We start from the raw sequence: 18,030 nt of genomic DNA on the forward strand, positions 1-18,030 counted from the left end.
AAGCTCAGCCCAGAATGGAGATACATCAAAACTAAAACATTGATCTCTTCAGAAATTCATGGGCTTTAATATGATGGGCGTCCTTTAAATTTAAGTTACAAAATTGAATTTTTAAAAAAGTGATTAAAAAATTAAACATGATAAAAAATCCCCCCCCACCCAAATATGTATTGATCATTTAGAAAGCTACCTGCAAATTTCCATCTTAGGACCTCAATGGAATAACATTTTTGAAAATGAAGATACATGTCTGCCTTATTGGGTTCTATTTAGCATAAATGGGTCTTCTTGGGAGTAAAATATAAGACTTCAAACTGTAATATCAGTTACTTCAGGCATTTCTTTAGTAAGTTATTCAGTTGAAAGGTATCTGAAAAGCTAGTTGGGCTTTTCTTTTAAAAATGCGTTCCATAGCCGAGTGATAGCTTAAACTTAAATTCTGATCATTCAACAAGTGTGCTAAATATTAAGAAAAATTAGATGACATGAGGTTAAAAAAAAGTTGGATCACTTGATACATGGAACGACACTCCTCTCTCCCCTTTCTTTAGCCCCAGTTTTACTCAGGTGCCAAGAAGTGTGCTACCTATTAAGAAAAATTGGAGGACATGAGGTAAAAAAGTTGGATCACTTGATCTATGGAACGACACTCCTCCCTCCCCTTTCTTTAGCCCCGGATTTCCTCAGGCGCCATGTGGGGGAGGCTCTCATTTCCGCGTTATGTAATCAGTTCCTAAGTCAAGAGGAAGTCCCGGAAGAGGGAACTTCCTGTAGGGGTGAGAGGGAAGAGGAAGCCAGATTGTGGCAAAACCACAACACCTTCTTACAAGGACGATGAGGCAGAAGTGGGAGATGCCATAGTAAGTCTGCTTAAGATTCTTGTGCACCCATTTTCAAAATATAGCTGCCTACGTAAAGAACTGCTTGGCTGTGGGGGGGGGGTGTTGTATTTTTCACGGCACGTGTTGGGTTCCACACACACACACAGTGGGACCCCACACATTATTTTATGCTGTGAACTGCCCTGGGATCCATTGATAGAGGGGGAGGCATGCAAATTTAGTAACAGCAACAGTGCTCTCAAAAATATGCTCTGGTCTCCCAACCCTCTGGGAGCAAATTTTGCTCTCAGTGTGCTCTCCCAAAGACTTCTAGCTTTTGCTCCTATGCTTTTAACAGCAGCATGACACCCAGAAATTTAACAGAAAAATTGTGATTGGTGGTAGCTTTTCTTGCTTAATTTCATTCTGCTTTTGGTGTTCCTGTGCTCTGAAGGAGAGGCCTTCAAGAGAAGGGGGGGCATTTCTCAAGAGCTGGTGCTCCAATACTAGATGTTCCCCCCAGAGAATTTTCCTGGGCATCTCCCCATATTGTCTTTCTGATATCAAGCAAAATACTTTTTTTATTTTCCCTCTGTTTTATGCTGCATCTGTAATGGTGCTGCTTTTAGCTTCCCTCTCTCCTCTTCATCAATATTTACATTTGATTTCTTTTATTCTTTTAGTCAGTTGTTCTGAGAATATAATTAAAAAGCAATGCAAGCATATTTATAGTAAGTAGATGTAAATTAATGAATAGTACATAAATGTCAGACTGCTGTGAAAAGGCCCAGAAGCAGGGCCATATTTTTTTTTAATAACAAAAAACATGGCCGCCTCACTTGTTGCTGACAGTCTTGTTTTCCTCCCTCTGCCCTTTGACAAGATTGGTTCTGCTGTTCTTTTGACTGTTTCCAGAGATAGTTGAAGTTGGCGAGGGAGCAGTTGCACTGTTGCTGGTGGCTGAGCCATTTACATTAGCTAATTGCACACAATCAAATGATGAAACCTCAGCAGAATAAAACGAGCTTTCATTTTAAAGTAGCAGCAGCTTTGGTTAAGCTGTCGGGAGGGGAGGAAGGTGGGGGGGAGCCTCTCTAATTGTGCCTTTGCTCTATTTAGTGATGGTTGCTAATTGGGAGACCGAGTGACCAGGTAGAGCTTTGGAACGACAATCTTGCTGTTTTTCCTTAGGCAAAATATGGATATTATACTGTTTTTATTAAGCCTCACTCGGCATCTGGAAAAACAGTACAAGCAGGAGTAAAGTTCTTTATATGCTTTCTTGGGGGAAAGTGCCACTGAAACAAATGGGGCTACTTCTGAATATGGATGGGGGGGGATTCAGTTTGCAGTTATAGGAGAGCCTACCTAATTCACACTTTCTGAAAAAATATATGAACTGAAATACACAGACATGCTTTCAAATCCACACTCCCAGTTTTGCAATATGCCTTGCAAGCTAAGTAAAAAATGCTTATACTGTATCAGTGAAAGTAACAAATTATATTAGGGAAAAATGCTTTGTAAAATGTGCTTATTAGAGGAAATTTCATACCAAAATGTGTTTATTAGGGTAAATTTGTGCTGAAATGTTGTTTTTATTGCAAACCAAAGTGAAAATGTGGATAACTGAACTTAAGAGTGGAAAAATGAGAAACTCTGCGAAACCAGAACTGACAAATCAACTCACCACTACTTTTGAGCAAATGTTCATGTGATTGAGCTGTCGGTCCCTCTCACAACTCCAATGAAGGCAAGTGGGGAAGGCCTTTAGGTCTGTGGTAGAGCACATGCTTTGCATGCAAATCGTAGAACTGGAGGGATCCTGACGGTCATCTAGTCCAACCCCCACAATGCAAGAATCCTGCCCACAGCCATCCCTGGGTGAGCTCAAACCACCAAACCTCTGGTTAACAACCAGATGCACTTTCCCATTGCTCTACCTTAGCATCTCCAGATAGGGCTGAGAAGAAAGGCTCCCAGTCCCACCTAAATAAATCCTAGAAAGCCCCTGTCAGTCAGTGTAGCCCAGGGGTGGGGAACACATAGTCCTCCAGATATTGTTGAATCTCCAATGCTGTAGCCAACATGGACATGAATCATGAATGATGAGAGCAACATCTGGAAAGCTACACATTCCCCGTCACTAGCTTAGACAGTGTAGTACCAATGTGTTAATGTTGTCAACAAAGCAATAAAACATTATTAATCAGTTTATTATATATTCACAAAGCTGGTTGATTAAGACTTATGGTGTTATGTAATCTCTCACAAAAGAGAACTCTGAGGGTACATCAGTACCACAAACATAAAATGAATTTCTAGTCATTCCCTCTGGCCATATGGACAGTAACTCTGTCAGCATCCTCAACTATAATTCCAAGGATTCTTTGGGGAAAATCATGCTAGTTAAACAAATAGAAAATCAATATAAGTTTGTTGCCTATATATCTCCTAAGAGGTCATGTTTATGTCAGACTCAATAAATATTGCTCATGACATTAATAGTAACACTGAGATCACTCTCATTTAGCCACAGGGCTTTGGAGATTTCAAGTTCCTCTGGTGCTGCTAAAGATAAAGGTAAAGCGACCCCTGACCATTAGGTCCAGTCGTGGCCGACTGGGGTTGTGGCGCTCATCTCGCTTTATTGGCCGAGGGAGTTGGCATACAGCTTCTGGGTCATGTGGCCAGCATGACTAAGCCGCTTCTGGCGAACCAGAGCAGCACACAGAAATGCCGTTTACCTTCCCACCGGAGTGGTACCTATTTATCTACTTGCACTTTGACTTGCTTTCGAACTGCTAGGTTGGCAGGAGCAGGGACCGAGCAATGGGAGCTCACCCCGTCTCAGGGATTTGAACCGCTGACCTTCTGATCGGCAAGTCCTAGGCTCTGTGGTTTAACCCACAATGCTTTCTCTCAGACCTCTGAGGCAGAGCTGGGAACATGTAAGTCCTTGGTCTAGAATAGATTTTTGTTGCACTACATGCCAGTGAATGGAAATGATGGGAGCTGTTGTCCAACTTTCTTTGGTGGGCCAGAGTTTGCCCACCCTATCTTAAAGCCTCTGAATCTTCTGCATGGATGCAACATTGTGCCAACATGTGGAAGAATAAGAGGAGTTCATCCTTTTTTCTTAACCACCATGAGGCAGTTATTTGTTTGCACTACAGCAGCTAAAAACAGCCATTTTCAGCTCCAAATGCCAATAAGTCTGACTCATTTGGCCTTTTTCCTGGCTACAACCATTTCAAGAAGTGGGTTTTTGAAACAACCACAGGCTTGGGCTTACATAGTTACTATGGCCAAGATCCAAAGAAAAGATGGGCAGGAAGGAAAAGAGAATGGAATGCACAGCTGAAAGTTTGCTTGCGGCTTTCACTGCAACAAGCCACTTACTAAACTGTACTAAGATTGTATCTTCGGCATAAGAACCCATGTAGAGATGTCAGAAAACAAAACCCCAGCAAAACAAAACACACAAACAGAGAAAGAGGAGAAACCTGTTATCTCGTTTAGGTGTGATAAATGTTTTAATAAAGAATTACAAACCTTTGAAGAAACTTTTACACAGAACGCACATGAAAGGGGAGGGAAGCTGGAAATCAAATAAAAATATTGAAAATATAAAGTAAGTCACAAGCTATGCAACTTGGTAAACTTAACAGAACACAAATGCAGCATAATTACTAAGAAATTTAATCACATATGGTGAAAGATGAGAAGTAGTTCATTTGTCTCTCGAACTATGAAGCAGAACATAATAAAATTAGAGGGAATTGGCAAATCAAGAAGCTGTAATAAAACAATTACAGGAAACAGGAAGAATTATCTGACTTCCAATGATGCCTAACTGCACTCAAGAATGAGAGTAGTCCTATTTGCTCAAGGGGGGGGGGCAGGGAGGGCACTGTATTTCAGTCCACAGAATGCTTGTGGCTTTCAGTGGTCCCAGCTCAAAAGGTGGCGAGAGCAATCCTTATTTTTTTCTTCAGCAAAATTTATATACCGCTTGACTGTACGGAAACCAATAGGAAGCAGTTTACAAAAATGTAAAATTAAACACATTTAAAAAACAACAGGTATTTAAGATGATCGAAATCAACAGTAGCTGAAATATACGGAGTCGAGAGTGGATTTCACGCTCTTCATTCAGCTCATAGTGGTGAGGAGGAATGAATTCCCCCCCCAAAAAAAATATCTGCTTTATATACATTATTTACACAATGGGCTGCATGTGATTGGCTAATTCCGGGATTCTCCTGTAGGCCAATCAGGTTGTGGATTCACTTCCACCTGGAGCTGGATTGTTCTAGGACCAATCAGACTGCTGCATTCTGAATCCTATTGTTCTAGGACCAATCAGACTGCAGCAGACAGTAGCTAAAATGAAAAACAAAGACACATATAACTTCTGAATCTGTGGATAGACTTTCCTGGGCAAAAATGTTTTAAGCAAGCATAGAAAAGAGTACAGCAAAAGTGCCTGCCTGGCATCAGTAAGAAGGGTGTTCTAAAGTATAGGTGCTGCCACACTAAAAGATTTACAAATGCAGAATGGGTATTATGTGGCACCTATAATAGTACTAGGCCTCCAAATGGAAGCGGACCTTAGTAGCTCAGTCAGTAGAGCATGAGACTCTTCATCTTAGGGTCATTGGTTCAAGCCCCATGTTGGGCAAAAGATTCTTTCATTGCAGGTGGTTGGACTAATTGGCCCTTGTGGTATGATTCTATAAGTGGGCCGATGTGGAATAAGGTGATCTCACAAATAAACTGATCTCAAGTTGTCATTTCTCCCTCTTTTATTGTTGTTGATGGGGAGGAAATGACTTAGAATCATAGAATCACAGAGTTGGAAGAGACCACAAGGGCCATCGAGTCCAACCCCCTGCCAAGCAGGAAACACCATCAGAGCACTCCTGACATATGGTTGTCAAGCCTCTGCTTAAAGACCTCCAAAGAACGAGACTCCACCACACTCCTTGGCAGCAAATTCCACTGTCGAACAGCTCTTACTGTCAGGAAGTTCTTCCTAATGTTTAGGTGGAATCTTCTTTCTTGTAGTTTGGATCCATTGCTCCGTGTCCGCTTCTCTGGAGCAGCAGAAAACAACCTTTCTCCCTCCTCTATGTGACATCCTTTTATATATTTGAACATGGCTATCATATCACCCCTTAACCTCCTCTTCTCCAGGCAAAACATGCCCAGCTCCCTTAGCCGTTCCTCATACGGCATTGTTTCCAGGCCTTGACCATTTTGGTTGCCCTCCTCTAGACACGTTCCAGTTTGTCAGTGTCCTTCTTGAACTGTGGTGCCCAGAACTGGACACAGTACTCCAGGTGAGGTCTGACCAGAGCAGAATACAGTGGCACTATTACTTCCCTTGATCTAGATGCTATACTCCTATTGATGCAGCCCAGAATTGCATTGGCTTTTTTAGCTGCCGCGTCACACTGTTGGCTCATGTCAAGTTTGTGGTCAACCAAGACTCCTAGATCCTTTTCACATGTACTGCTCTCAAGCCAGGTGTCACCCATCTTGTATTTGTGCCTCTCATTTTTTTTGTCCGAGTGCAATACTTTACACTTCTCCCTGTCAAAATTCATCTTGTTTGTTTTGGCCCAGTTCTCTAATCTGTCAAGGTCGTTTTGAAGTGTGATCCTGTCCTCTGGGGTGTTAGCCACCCCTCCCAGTTTGGTGTCATCTGCAAATTTGATCAGGATGCCCTTGAGTCCATCATCCAAGTCGTCGATAAAGATGTTGAATAAGACCGGGCCCTAGTGGCACCCCACTAGTCACTCTTCTCCAGGATGAAGAGGAACCATTGATGAGCACCCTTTGGGTTCGGTCAGTCAGCCAGTTACAAATCCACTGAGTGGTAGCATAGTCAAGACTGCATTTTACCAGCTTCTTTACAAGAATATCATGGGGCACCTTGTCAAATGCCTTGCTGAAATCAAGGTAGGCTACATCCACTGTGTTCCCTTCATCTACCAGGGTTGTAATTCTGTCAAAAAACGAGATCAGGTTAGTCTGACATGACTTATTTTTCAGAAATCCATGCTGACTATTGGTGATCACAGCATTATTTTCTAGGGGCTTACAGACTGTTTGCTTAATGATCTGCTCCAGAATCTTCCCTGGTATTGATGTCAGACTGAATGGGCAGTAATTATTTGGGTCCTCTCTTTTCCCCTTTTTGAAAATAGGGACAACATTTGCCCTCCTCCAGTCTGCCGGGACTTCGCCTGTTCTCTAGGAATTCTCAAAGATGACTGCCAGTGGTTCTGAGATCACATCTGCCAGTTCTTTTAATACTCTTGGATTCAGTTCATCTGGCCCTGGAGACTTTAATACATCTAAACTAGCCAAGTATTCTTGTACTATCTCCTTAGTTATTCTGGGCTGTGTTTCCTCTGCTGAATCATTTGCTCCAAATTCTTCAGGTCGGGCATTGTTTTCTTTATCAGAGAAGACTGAGGCAAAGAAGGCATTGAGGAGTTCAGCCCTTTCTGTGTCCCCTGTTTGCATTTCACCATCTTCTCCTCTTAGCATCAGTGCCCAACCTAGTGTTTGAGACCATGTCTGTAAAATGAGAGGAGTTAAGATCTGACATAGGAACATAGGGAGCTGCCTTTATATTGAGTTAGATATTACATTGAGTTATTATATTGAGTTGTCTACATTGACCAGAAGCAGCTTTCCAGAGTTTTAGGGATTTTTTTTCTAGCTCTACCTGGAAATGCCTGTTAGCATATGGAGTTTATGTGCAACTGCGGACATTAACTTTATTGGAGCACACCTCTAATTAGAAAGGATTCATACTGAGTCCTGATGTAAAATTAGAAGGTTGATGTTCATTAAGGGAAGGAAGGAGTTTTATAGTTCTTTGTTCTCAGAAGATAAATTCAAGATGGCCTCACGACTTGAGGTCCAGAAAAAGTGTGAGGAGAAAGTAAACAGGATGCACCCTAAGATGTATCAGTCTAAATTTTGAAGGATAGGGAAATCAACATAGAGGTGAAAAGTACAAGGATAATCTCTGGGAATCTGGAGGTCTCGACTTATCTGTTTATACCTCATGCAAACACACTTCTGTATTTTCAGTAGTGGCGGATCTGCAGTCATTGGTGTAAGAAACCTTATATTTCAACCTAATTCTCATCTTATTATTGTTTATTATATACCACTTAATCCCAACATAGGCTTCTAAACTAAAACCAATCACACAAGTCTTAAAATATACACATTAAGAATTACAACACCCAATAAAACCATCCCTTTAAATATAAATATAAAATATAAATAGCTAAAATTAAAATATGAAATAAAATGATCCCTAATGCACCCCAGTCAGAAAAATTGTGAGTATACATTTGCACTGGCAATAAATGAATATTCTGTTAACAGGAGTTCTGGAGAAATAATGTGATCAAGATTTGGTTCTTCATTTAAAAAGAAAATGATAATATTTTTGTAGACAAGTAAAGAATTGTTTACTAGGGAGAAGATGAAACAACCCTATAATGTCAATATCGTCTACGTCTGAAGGAAGACTCTTCATAGAGATCACTTTATACATTTTATAAGTACCAAAGTATAGTAACTAGTGTAGCCTTATGAGGCTTTGCCCCCGGGAAAGGGAAGTGGGAGTCAACAGACACTCAAGGAATGGTTTCGGAGAAAAGGCTTTATTTCTACCATCCATGAACTGGTAGAAGGAGCAAGTGTGATAGTTCACAAAAAGCATGCAGGAGTTCACAGTCATTTGCAGAGTGTATATATTCCCCTTCCAATTCCCTCCCCTTTCTCCTTCCTCAGGAGTCCTGCCCATGAGTTCCTCTGAGCATGAACAGAAAGCTCCCCTGTCTTGGGACTCTTTTGGACTCTTGGCGCCCTCCCCAGGAAAGGGGGGTGAGAGCCAAGGAGTTGAGGAGCCCTGGTGGTTCAGCATGTCCATGTTGCAACCAAATGAGATAAGATTCAGTTCTCAGGCCTGCTCTGACAGAGTCTATTCATTAGCTTTTTGAAGCCTTCTCGTGCTGATAAAAGCAACGGTTTTGCCTTGCAACAGCAGAGCAAATGAGCAGATGCTTAGCTGCTGAGAAAATGATTTTGAGAAGCTTTGAACCTGCTTTTTTTGGGGGGGGTGACTTCGGGCCTAGGTGGGGTCACCTGTCCTCACCTTCCTTCACTAGCATGCTACCATACAGAGAACTGGGACAAAATTTGGAATTAGAAGGGAAAGGACTCCAAAGTGATATTATACTTGCAGAAATACTGTGTAAAATATATTATGTAAATGTCGTCCTATTTGCATAAGAGAGAAGACAATTAAATAAAAATAGGGAATGCCTTTTAAATTTAATGTATTTATAATGGGTCATTGTGCATAATAATGACTCATCTTGCCCAGCATTCTGTTCTCACAGTGGCAAGCAGGATTCCACACATGCACGGAAGGAGCCAATAAACTTGTGATAATGGGGGGACACCTCCAGCACAAATCCGTACATCATACACACATGACATAGAAAATGATGCCACCACTTCCCTGCTCTGTTTACCCCAGTAGCACAGGCAGCGACTAATCTGACAGATTAGCTCAAAACCGTCAGCTAAAATCTCATTTACATACTTTGTAAGGCTGAAAAACTAATGTGCAAAGCCTTTTGGCAATTGGTTAGCAAGAGTTTCATTTACAGCAGTTGCTAGAAATTTTTTCAAAATAAAAAGGGCCCCCTAAGGCCCCAATTATAAGCAAACTGATGCTCCAGTCTTAATCATTCTTTCACTTTAGAGTGGGACTTGCTTCTGAGAAGGCCTGCACATAGAGTGGGACTTATTATTTTGGAGTATACCTGCCTATGAATTAAAGGAGTTTAAAGCAGAAAAATATTGCCATCTGTGCATATATAAAGAGTTAGGAGATCTGCAAGAGAATAATTGTGTGCTCCTTTCACTTCAATTAAATAGAAAGGGAATACCAAGAGGCAGCTACCTTTTGGCTCCTAAAGGCAATACTTCAGCATTGATTTTAACCCTGCAGTAAATACTACTGGAGAAGCATCTACACTAGTCAATATTAGGGCTCTCTAAAGTTGTGCTAATGACATCTTCTAAGAATAGAGCCAATAGGCTACCTTTAAGCCAGTAAATCCCACTGTCTGCTATTCAGATTGGAACAGGATGTGATCATTAAGTGGGCTTGTTTTTGTTTTAAGTAGACTAGCTGTCAGTGGTCGTTGAATGTCAAACACTAAAATCTAAGCATGCCTCTGTGTGGGATCACCCAAGCTTCCTGTTTCCAAAGCAAAAATCTAACTGATTAAGTTTACTCGAAAAATGTAATTTTCAGTATGATGAGTTCATAAAAAGATTGACTTTTTGTACCAATTACGGGGATACAAATTATAGAAACAAGGCTTGAAATACTTTGTTGATTAATTTATAAAACTTACAAAAAATGCAAGAAAATAGAATACAGTAATGGAATAGAGGGCCATTTTAAGTGAATGTCTTGACTTCTGTCTGAATACTAACCCAAAGGCCTTTATGCTTTCAGACCTAAAAAATGTGTGTTGTGTTATTTTCCACAGTCACAGAGCCAGATAAATATGTTTGATTTATGACCGCAGTATATCATTTTGCAAATGCGCTAACTGAATTTGAAAATTGCTTCGTTAAAAATATGTATTCAAAAAGCACATGGATAGTTGCTTTTGCACTTGACCTAAAATATGTTGACCTTTATCCCAATCCTGTCGTTTAACCCAGTATGTCTCAAAATATGAAATATGGCTACTGCTTCTTATCTTCTGCAACATAAAGTCAACAACTGGTTAAAGCTATTGAGTTGGTGCATCTCTTGCCCTGGCATTGTAGCAGCTGTATTATTTGAGCTGTATTATTTCTGATTCCTCAAAAGCACAAATGTGTTAAGGGATTACCTCCTCCCCACATTCCCTGTAGCTACCAGAATTTAAGATTAACATTTTATTTTTGTGTGCAACACATTTGGAGTTGAGAGTGCAGTCACATATTTCAGCACAGTGAAATTCCCACATTTTGACTGTTGGTGGAATGCTAATTTAGATAATATTTTCATAATCCTTGTCTTATGATTTACTACTTTGCATCAAGCCGTTTGCTTATTATAAAACAACCTCCAAAATAGTAACGAATAGTCTGGGAATATCAACATACCAAGTGCATACCTTCTGGGAGACATTTGTTTAACTTCTTAGCAATGTAAACATGTGTTTGTTTATAATATTAATAGGGAGCTATTCCGTTACTTTACATTTTATACTTAGGAGAAAATGATTGGTTTGCAGTTTTGTTCCCCCAAGCATTAAGATATTTATTTTTGCAATACTGAAACACCTTTTGTCACTAAAGAAAACATTATTCCGGATATGTCATATATACCCAGTGCTCCAGAGCGCAGTTCCAGCACCTCTCAGGTGGGCACCAGTGTAGGCTAGCGCTTTCCCCTCCTGCTTCTTGCCTTTACGTACTTCTGAGAAACCCAAAATGAACTTTTCTCAAAACGAAAGCTAGCCAGTGTGTGAGAGAGTCTACTTTGTTTTTTTAGAACTATGACTCCACCTAGCTCCTAGCCACTCCTAGCCACTCCTAGCCGCAATTGGTTAAAGTTATGGGGCGGGGCCAATTCATATTTCCTTTTCTTTGATTCGTCTCCTGTGTAGTGGCAGCAGGCTTTAAGCTGTCCAGCCAGGTCTAAGGGCCCTAGCCACATGCCAATATCTAATAGAACAAGGGAAGTGGGGGCGTATTTATTTGACCTGCACCAGAACCAGGGGCGACCCACAAACCAACTAGGGAGACATCTTGTGACGGTTTTTAGCACCTCTGTGGGTGGTGAACGTGGCTGTTGTTGGGGGGGAATTTTGCAAAATGTCAGGGAAAACCCGGATGTATGGCAGCGTGATGGAAAAAGCAGTGGGAGCAGCTTTTTGAAATTTACTTTTTAACAACTCTAGAAAACAACAATTGTTAGGGGAAGAAGCTTGATATTATTGTCTATTTTAGCAGGATGAAAATTTTTCAGTCTGTTCCTACATTTCCTACAAAGCGTTCTTAATTAAGTTTTTAAATAGCTTGCATGATTTTGATTGATCTCATTTTTACCCCCATAAGAGGATTCAAGAATTTCCAGCAACCATTAATTTGTTCTCAAGGTAAGCCTAGCATTTGGCTTTGTCTTTCCACCGGTTGCTTGGAATATTATGTGCACGGATTTGCTTATCTCTGCGCGATTAGATAAATACATATGTTCTCTATGGCAATGGGCCAGCGGAGAGGGAGTAACTGCTTAGCTGACCACTTCAGCAATGGGGAATGGAACAAAATGTGTGTTCTTTAGAGCTGTCTGTGTGGAGGGCATGCCTGGTTTTCATCAGAGAAGTGAAAAGGGGGGAGAAGCATTTGCTGCTCTTAAAACCACAGTGAAAGGAACTTCAGTGGAGCTACTGCAGTGCGCTCTGTGAGCAAAGTGAGGAGATGACTCTTGGAATCACTATTCCATCACTGGGCCATCTTGTCTGTGAGTTCTGGAAGACCTGCTCCCTGCCTTGCAGGCCTTTCCCCACCTGGCTGACTCCAGCTGCAAAAGCTGAGGCTTCTAAAGAGAATATTGGGCTGGGGTATTAGGGGGTTTTGTTGCAGCTGTGCTTTGTTTTGTTTTGTTTTGTTTTTGTATTTTGTATTTTGGATCTTATGATCTACGTGGAAATTGTTCATTTGGTTCTGTATTTTTTGATGTTTTGTTTATGACTACATTTGTTATGTTTGCAGTTAAGGTTTTTTATATATCGTAAGCCGTCTTTAGCATGGTTTCAGCCTTGGAAAGGCAGCATGCAAATAAAATGATTTCTTAATTGATTGACTGCTCCATGGAAAGGAAGCTATTTTCACACAACAACTATCCTATCTCCGTGGTGCTGAGCATGATACGCTTGGGAGGGGAGCGGGTTGGAAGTCTTTAAAGGTTTCTGAGCAGGACACAAACGTACATGTCAAATGTCTGAGAAGCCGTGAAGAAGAGGAAACAAAGAAGGCGGAATGTGACAACAGTGATAGAAATATGTGGAAGTCTGGGTATTATTCAATCCAGACAAGTTCCTGGATATTTTCACACAAGTGAAAATTGTGGGGCCAGGACTCAAGCCTTCTGCATTGCTAGAAGCCCTACGACTCCAGCCAGCTAGACAATTGTTTTCTTTCTGCTTGAACGTATGAAGCTCCTGATTTCCTTTTGTACAACAATACTTCCTTACCCCAGTGTTCAACCTGCAACCTACCCAAAGTGTGGAATCTTAGAGTTGGAAGGGACCCCAAGGATCATCTTGTCCAAATCTCCTCTTAAAGGGTTGAGGAAAGTTGAAATCCCTAGAACAGATTTAAGATGTGCACAGGCGGGGGACGGAGGGGGAGACCTGTTGAGCAAGGGGAAATCCTTGCACTGACCGGATCATGGTTTTGCTCTGCTTAGCAGATACGACACGGCAGATGCAAAGTACACTTAAACCATTTTAATATTCACTGCTTCCCCCAAAGAATCCTAGGAGCTGTCATTTATTGATGGGAGTTGTTAGGAGACTCTTAAACTATAGTCCTCAGGATTATTTGGGGGAAGCCATCATGGTTAATGTGTTAAAAGAGTGCTTTAAATGTACATGGTGGATGTGACACCAGAGCTACACCAGTGGGAAAAATCTTCCCAGTGGCATTGTTCCACAGCATCTTCATTATTATGCAAAATATTGTACAGACCTTAAACTAGCTTAAGGATCTTGAGAGCCTTTTGCAAACAGAAGCGCCTCTGAATTTCAGTTCTCTTTTTCTCCGCACACGAAGGTAAAGTCAGAATACATGAGGGATGCATGAGGAAAAGGTCTTCCACTCACCGAAGGGCATCTCTGTCTCCAATCCTGTTATGTTTCATTTGAATCTTAGCCTTTTCACTGCCTGCTGTATATTTCTGGATGCAGAAAGTGTTCTTCCATTGATCTTTATCTGTATGTTAAAACAAGGAAGGTTAATTAACACCTTCCATTATCTGTGTTACTTTTTAATTGCCCAATTAATCAGTGATGTATCAAACACAATACAACAGAGATTTTCAAGTACCACAAGGCTCTTAACACATTGATTGTGCCATAAGCTTTCGTGGGATTAAAGTCAACTTCATCAGATACACAATAAAGGTGTGAGGAACCTTTTTCAGTCTGAGGAGCACATTCCCTTCTAGGCAGTTTTCCCAGGGCCAAGTGTCAGGGGTGGGCAGGGCCAGAGGCAAATGTGGACAGAGAAAATAATTTTACCTCTGTACAATAGGCTCTTTTCTACATAGAGGATAGACAGGGGCGTGTGAGCCTAAGCCAAAGTTATCATCAGAGTTCAAGGGCACATTCCACTGGAGGAGGGGAAACAGTCAAGGAGTGTGTGAAGATGGACTTGGGAGGCGATATGGCCTGGGGAAAGGCCTGAGGGCCAGATGAAGAGACCTGAAGGGCCATATACGTGCAGATGGTGTTAGGGTGGGATTGTAAGCAGTGAAATAATAAAGATATGCAATGCAGAGAGTTATCAACAGGGACAACTACTTTAAAGTTTAATGGTAGCCATACAAAAACAGTGTGGGCCAAAGCCAAGGTTTTTGTGTTAATCCCCAGCGCTGCTTGGCTGATGATCACCGCTGAGCTGTAATGTAAATGCCACCATCTCCTCTACTTTTTTTGCATTCAATTTCCCTCTGAACTCACTGCTTCTTGCACCGACTATAGCTCACAAAAACTTGTGCCGTAATAAATTTGTTACAGTCTTTTAAAGTGCCACAAGACTCTTTGATGGTTTTGCTGCATCTAACATGACCATAATGCAAGTCTCTTGGCAAAGCTTTGCAAAACAAAACAACGGTTTCAACAAAGTCCAGAGAAGCTATTTTTAAAATTCCCTTACAACAGCCGTGATACGTTCTGGTGCCCAGGGGAGTGACAAGACCATGTCATTACTTGCCTTTATTTTTCTGACTCCATGGAAAAAAGGCAACTAACTGCTGTTACACCAAATGAGGCACTGAACCTAAAAAAGCATTAGGCACCAGACACTGAGTATTCTAAAGATAAACAAAACACTTGAAATTGCCAGGGGACTTGTTGTTAAGTGTCATTCTTTATTCCAATCATCATCACCACATAATTAGTATCAGTTTGTGAAGAGGTGCCAAACTGCATTGAGCAAGTACGATTTGTGTGTTACTGTGTGCATTATAAGAATGCATGAACCTATATTAAAAGTATGGTATGTGATTTTTTTTTAAAAAGTCCAGCAAAACACTTGGAAGCAGTTCCATAGCTGCCCTCCATCAGTACTGGATATCCGTATAAGCTAAACAAGCTATAGCTTAGGGCCCCACTCTCTTGGGGGCCCCAAAAAAATTTAAAGAAAAAAACTGGATGTACATTTCCAAAATATAAAACACAAATAAAATAAAACCTACATACAGCAACAGTGTTTAGTGTTGTGTAGGCTCCTATGATGCAAGTAATGGGCCCTGCCTGCTAGCCTGCTCCCTAAAATATCACTGGTTTGCTCATTTCTATATATAGGGTGCCTACATTCTGCATGTGCAAATGACTTTAGATACCTATTAGGTCCATAAATTACCATATTGGATATATTCAACACAAAAAAACAGCAACAATTTGTTATTGACAAAGGACAGCTGGACTTATAAAGGGCTTCATTACCTTCAGTAGCTTAGGGCCTCATCAAACCTAAATCCGGCCCTGCCCTCCATCCATCTAGGAGTTGGAGGAACAGACTGGAGGTTTAAGCACTCTCTCTGTTTTTATTTATATAGAGATTTCTATCCTGTCCTTCTAGTACCTGTGTGCTATGATGCAGCTCTTCCTTTCACTGCTGACCCAGAACGTAAAAGCCATGTCGTGGCAAGGAGACAGCTGCCCATTATTCAGAAAAGGGCTGAGAGCAACTGAACTTTCGCACACAGGCCAACAAGCAGACCCCCAGCCAGTGACAGCCAGCTTTTGAACACACTACCCACCTTGCCTAGTCCAAGGTGAATTTATAATCTTCTTTGCCATCTGTATTCAAGATGCTTTTCATTGTGAGGAGCTAAATCTTTTTTTTTTTGCTGTACAGCTTTCGTGTGTGCTTGCTTTTGGCAAAACGGATCCTTGCTTCCTTTCAACATCCAGAGTTTAGAAAGCAACAGGACACTAAATTAAATATATGCTTAAAGCTTCGTCCTATGCATGGCATGTTTACTCAGAAGCAAGTCCCATTGTGTTCAGTAGAGCTTATTCCCCAGTATTTTTTTTTTTAAGATTGCAGCCTTTAAAACAGTTTTTAAAAATCATAAAATTATACATATGCTACCTTTGGGCACCCAAGGTGATTCACAATGTCATAAAAACCAAATAGATGCAAACAAAGGCAGCACATTAACAGCTATGAAAAAGGTAATCTAAAAACAGTTATTAAAAAGGTAAGCTAAAAACCAGGTTGGGGAAGGACTTATTTAACAAAAAAGTGTATTTTTAAAAGCTCTTTAAATATTATACCCTCTTCTGAGACGAGGGTGTTAGACATTTTGGGAGCCATCACAAAAAAGTCTCTTCCTTGAACCTGCCAATCAGTTTGACCACATAGGTGGGCACATGAGCAAGGTCTTCATGCCTGGGCAGATTCTTAAAAGTGCAGGTAATCATTTGTCCCTATGAGCTGCAGTACAGGAAATTATCTTTTACATAGATAACCCTTCCATGCAGAAAAACTCTCTGTACTCCCAGCATTCACTTCTGTCTGTGACAACTGTACACGTGTCAATTTTGTTTTGTATATATGTAAGGTGACACCGTGCTAGGAGCCAGATTCTTGTTACATGTACATATTTTGAAACAGACAATACATACATTAGTTGCATGCTAGAGTTATTCCAGAGGAAACCAAATTTCTATGTTAAAAAATCCTTGGTCGCACAAAGCAGGCCAGTTTATCACTTGGCCTTCTCATGTTAACAATGCTCTAGATCACATTTTTATTTATTGGGGGTCATTACCAGAGAAGTAACAAGGCAGAGGTTTATCTAACATTAATTTATATGTGCTTCCATTTACTGAGAAGCTGATTTCTTTAAATATAATTGTCAGGGTTTCAGGGAGAGAAGAGCAGATGGGGGAGGAGACAGAGAGCGAGGGGGAAGAATCCCAGAGAGATGAGGAGGAGGATGACGATGACCAAAGGTCGTCCATGAGTTTGTCCAGTGAGTCAGAAGACTCCCAGAAGGGAGCCCCCCTGGTCAGACCAAAGGGGGGCCAAGGGGGAAGCAGGGAGGAACAGGGGGGCGAAGGGAGAAGCCTCAGTAGGAGTAGGACACAGGAGCCAGCTTCTCAGCCGGAACGGAGTGAAGGGGGTGGAGTTACCAGGGTGTCAGAGGGAGCAGAGCGTGAAGGAGACAGGGGGAGAAGATCGGAGCAGGACGCTCAGCCGGAAGGGGTGGAGAGTAGCACCGGGAGCAGTGTAGCGGTCGAGAGAAAGGTCAGAAGCAACGTACGCGCGCCAAGTTCAAAGGTAGAGGCGCGCGGAAGTGAGGAGAGCCCTGGGGAGGAGCCCGGCCCCAAAGCGAGAAGGAGGGGGGCGGAGGCGTCAGAGGATTCAGCCTCAGGCGAGTCCCGGCGAGGGGGAACCCAGGGGGGCAGAAAGACCCTGCGGAAAAGGAAGGAGAGGAAGAGGTGGTCCAGCACAAGCCTCTTAAATTGGTGCAGAGGCGGGACAGATTCAGAGGGTACTTCAGCGATCTAACGGTACAGACGTAGAGTCACAAAGTTGGAGTGTAAACGCAACCATGATCTTCAATAAAGACTTTCTGTAAATAAACCGGATTGGAGTTGGGTCTCTTGTGAGCTGGGACCAGACGGGTGGCTCTGACAATAATGTTCCTGGCATAGTTTGCCAGAAGGGGTGGCAGTGAAGGGGATAATAGAAACAGAGACAGATTACTCCTAATTAAATGTAAAGACCTTGCTGGCAGCTACCTTTCCTGCGCTTCTTTTTTTATCCTGTGCATGAGGCAAAACATAATATATTGCATAAGAGAGAGAGGTGGTACTGTACAGTGGTACCTCAGGTTAAGTACTTAATTCATTCCAGA

At 41.6% G+C, this 18,030-nt stretch overlaps 1 long non-coding RNA gene across 1 annotated transcript; it reads left to right on the plus strand.

Annotated features, from left to right (window-relative positions):
* The first annotated feature begins 68 nt into the window (after positions 1 to 68).
* On the plus strand, positions 69 to 11,586 carry LOC309380350. The gene is made up of 3 exons (XR_014172854.1): positions 69 to 501; positions 623 to 860; positions 9,804 to 11,586. It is a non-coding gene; the product is annotated as an uncharacterized lncRNA (long non-coding RNA).
* The last annotated feature ends 6,444 nt before the right edge of the window (positions 11,587 to 18,030 follow it).

Source organism: Podarcis melisellensis (genome assembly GCF_964234715.1).
Source record: "Podarcis melisellensis genome assembly, chromosome: 1".
NCBI lineage: Eukaryota > Metazoa > Chordata > Lepidosauria > Squamata > Lacertidae > Podarcis > Podarcis melisellensis.